We start from the raw sequence: 4,182 nt of genomic DNA, 5'->3' as shown, positions 1-4,182 counted from the left end.
GATGCATATAGACATTCTTTAGAGTGTAGATTCATTCAGTAGTCCATATTGGAATCTGTAAAAAGACTTATATTTAGGAATGGAGGGAGTAGTATATATATCCACCTCACGGGCTACTATATTAAGATGGCCAAGCCTTTGTTAATCATATGAACATGGTACAGGCAAGGAGGACATTAGCTAAGAAATGTAGTATCAAAGATTAGATAGATGAACATGCAAAATTTGATGTAGAAAACAAGGATAATCTTACCTGAATCTCTTCCGATGACTGCGCCTTGGCAGAGATGATATAGAAAATCTCGACTGGGGTGTATTACTCAATGGGGGTGTCGTCTGGTAGCGGCGGCGTGCACGGCTGCATCAGAGTGTGACCCGCCACCACGGGCATATGCGTTACAGATTGGCGAGTGGAGGTCGACGAAGGCGCTGGCATGCCTGCACAAGACATGCGCAAAATTATCAAATCAGCATTGAACGTACCATATAGATGGATCTCTCAAAATATACTCTCATTCATCAATTCCTTCTCAGAAAATAAATGAAGTGGCTGGACCAATCTTAGCTCTGCTTGTATGTTGCTGCTCCAAAATCTTCCTCGAACTGGAGATTGACGGTCATATACTATGCATTAACTCTAAGGCAGAAACTTATTATCATCTTCAAAATAAGCTCACGTGTAAGAAGATATCCATGAGAAGTACATCAAATTATGTATGAAAATATCTGAACCAAACAGAGCGCCTATTTATTCCCATCTCATAGTTTTCATTCACTAAAATGTGTCGTTCGCCTAATATGCATGTCTGACCAAAAGTGTGATGAGGTGTTGGATCAGAGGTTTTAGTTAGGTCATGAACTGATCCCATCACTCAACAGTTAACACGAGAGTTTGGCGAGAGCAACAGAAAGTATGGTTAGCATATACGAAACACAAGTACAGATCCATAAGCAGAGGACACATATGGCCTGTGTGTTACCTGTTGTGGTGAAACCGTATGATTTTTGACCAAATATATATATGCAAGGCAACATGCAGATGAATAGCATGAAGATGTGGGTAAAAAGGCACACGTTTGTTTAAGTAGGTTTGATAGGATGCTTAAAATAAGAAGGTTTACTATAACCATGGGCCTTGTAGCAGAAGAAACAACAAAGTAACAATGCTGCCGAAACAAACGGGATCTAGGAATTAAAGCGTGGACAAAAGAATGCAAATACCGAATACTTGCTAGAATAGAAATGCAAATTAAAACGGATCTACTAACCCATAATTTTTAAATACAAATTATTTGAATATATTACAAATCAAAAGCTTGCAGGAATAGAGATGGTCAGATGGAACATACCGAATACCGACAGCGCACTAAAGACAATCACGAGGCAAATGCCCTTTCCGAGACCTCATTGCAGTAAATGTTCGAATAATATCCTTATCATCAACGGACTTGAGTACCACCTGCTCATTGTAACTTGTAACACATGACTTGAACCATTCATTATTGATCTTGCTACGCAGTTTGCTCCCTGTTAAAAATAAGAAAACAGTTTTCTCTCTATTAGTGCTCGACAGAAAAAACAGAAGTGTTCGTAAAACTTTAGAAGATTGACAAATAAAAAATACAGTCATGCAAACTTAAAGAAAATGACGTGTTTGGCTTGACAGAACAAGGATTATAGGATCAGGAAAATCAGCTTTATCGACAAAATCTGATCTGTATAACTTTAAAGTAGATACTTGGTTGCAGCTAAAATAAAATCAAGTGCTGCCGGCAGGTCCGGTCCTCGGATTTTAGGGGCCCAGGGCGAAACAAAAATCCAGGGCCTTTAGTATAAAGGTCTAAATAATAATCAATCTATGTAGACATAAATTTAGAGGCCAAAAAAAAGGGCATCTAAAATCATTAAGCATATCAAATAATAAAATCATCCGAGATGCAAATTAGTAAATTAGTAATGATAGTAACTCAATTTCTTCTCAATGCATACTTTCGAGATGGCATGACAGTACTAAAATTGAAAAGGACAATTATTTTTGGAAATTAGCATAAAGCTATGATAGTATAAGATCCAGTTAAAAATCACCATCAAGAATCTGCCTCTCGCCTCTGGTTCATAAAACCTGCTAGGCATACCTTATCTGGAATCTGCCTCTCACCTCTTGTTGTGGTGAACGGCGTTTATTATCACCTGGACGGCAGTGCTAACGACCTGATTGGTAAACTATAGAGATTAGAGAGGAGAAACAATCAGGCAAATCGTTGGACAAATCTAGAATCAGAAACACATAGGTCGCTGCTCGTTCGGAGGAAGAAAGATGAACACCCAGATGTACGTACCTGGTGGCGCTGACGTCCTAGACTCCAGTCGAAATTAAATTAGGGTGCGGCGGTGCGGACACACCAGGAACCTAATTAGGGTGCGACGAGGACGACACGCTGGATCCTCATAGGGAAGGCTCCCCCAAACCATGGAAGTTGGCGTGGTCGCGCGGAGGACGATGATGACGACAGGAGGAAGCTGAAGTGGGTGAGGTGGAGCTCCTCCGTACGCGCGCATGCCAACACCCGCCCGCTTGCGATGAGGACGACGCGCCGGCTCCTCATAGGGAATCCCCAAATCATGGAATCTGGCAGGGTCACACGGAGGATGACGATGACAACGGGAGGAATTGGGAGAGGTGTAGCTTCACCATGGCCAAGTCGAGCGAAGGAGGCCGGCGGTGGCGATTTTTGTGGAGAGAAAGATCCGATAGGGATCGAGGGGGGGGAGTGGAGGTGCAGACGTGCGTGCGACCACGTGGAGACACGAAATCTACCCTGTGCCGCAGCAGCGGCGTCTCCCGGAGTTCGGCGGCAGGGATTGAAACCGCCCTGCCCTGGAGACTTGGCGGCGGCGTTTCCCAGAGTTCGGCGGCGGGAGCGGCGTCTCCCTCTCGGACGGCGGCGGCGGCGGCAATGATAGATGGGATCGATGGAGCTTTTTTTTGGGTGTGGGGTTTTTTTGGGTGGCTACGTGGATGGGTGGGGTGGGAAGAGGGCGAAAAAAAACCGAACAAAAATGGTGGGACGAAAATAAAACCCGGAACTCGACCTACCAACTGAGACATTAGGAGTAGAGATTACTGTATATATATCAGAGGAAGCGGCTTTGATGGCTCACCTGGTTCGTATCCGCTCTGGGCTCTGCGTTCGCCGGACCAGTTTTTTCTTTTCCGTTAACTGGTGGATGTTCGCTGCGAAGTAACTCCCAACGAATGTCCTCGCAGCCGTTTGATCAAGATTAGACGATGACATTTAAAAAAAAATCTGAAAGTGTCTTCTAGGATGAAATTGTCATGCTAGTCTCAAAATATGTCACCCTACAACTAAAATTGCAACGGAAATTGTTCGAAATGTCACCCTCTCAGCCAACTAAAAGATTCTCTTTTTTTACTTTTTATTATAGTGAAATTATCTATGACAACTAGGTATAAATCGATGCAAAATAAAAAGGACCCTAATAGCGAGCTAATGTTTATTCTGTGAGAATGAACATTTTGTAACACGTTATAACCACATATGCTCACATACACGCATATACATTCACCCCTATGAGTACATGCACGCATACCTTATTTCTATGAGCACTTCCGAGATATCAAGCCGACACAACATCTTGATATTGCCGAAGTCACCACTGTTGTCTCGTAGTCAATGAAAACATCTCTTTCCATTGAACGAACATCACTGGAAACACTGAAATAAATTTAGCAAAATAAAGGCACCAGTGCCACGTATAGGTTTTAAACTTTAGTGAGCTGGTTTCACCACACGGACGTTCCTCAACAAAGTTTACATGACCAAACACCGATTTTCCTTGTCATTTGCTCAAAGAATCACTCTGAGAAACGTTCAAGAATTGTCATGTTAAAACAAAGAGTTATGTTATGCTATAATAGAAATATTTGTCATGCTAAACAAGCAAAAAAATGCCAAGCTATAGAACAAAAATTGCCATACTACAACAGAGAAAATTGCCATGCGTTTCAGAAAATTGCCATGTTGCAGTAGAGATAATTATCATGCTAACGAGAAGAGGAAGTTGCTCACATGTTTAGAAATTGACATGCGCAAAAGAGAATTACAATGTTAGCAGAAAGGAATTACCATGTTACAACAGAAAAATGGTATGGTACAACAG

At 42.2% G+C, this 4,182-nt stretch overlaps 1 long non-coding RNA gene across 1 annotated transcript; it reads right to left on the bottom strand.

The window, feature by feature from the left end:
* Positions 1–1,068: 1,068 nt before the first annotated feature.
* On the bottom strand, positions 1,069–2,569 carry LOC123174625 (uncharacterized). Its single transcript, XR_006487214.1, has 3 exons — positions 2,340–2,569; positions 2,136–2,223; positions 1,069–1,527 (listed from the first exon to the last, which is right to left on the bottom strand). It is a non-coding gene; the product is annotated as an uncharacterized lncRNA (long non-coding RNA).
* Between the last annotated feature and the right edge of the window lie 1,613 nt (positions 2,570–4,182).

The sequence above is a fragment of the Triticum aestivum genome, unplaced genomic scaffold (assembly GCF_018294505.1).
Source record: "Triticum aestivum cultivar Chinese Spring unplaced genomic scaffold, IWGSC CS RefSeq v2.1 scaffold87693, whole genome shotgun sequence".
Classification (NCBI taxonomy): domain Eukaryota; kingdom Viridiplantae; phylum Streptophyta; class Magnoliopsida; order Poales; family Poaceae; genus Triticum; species Triticum aestivum.
The sequence above is the reverse complement of the archived record's forward strand: the minus strand, read 5'-3'. Positions and strand labels throughout refer to the sequence as shown.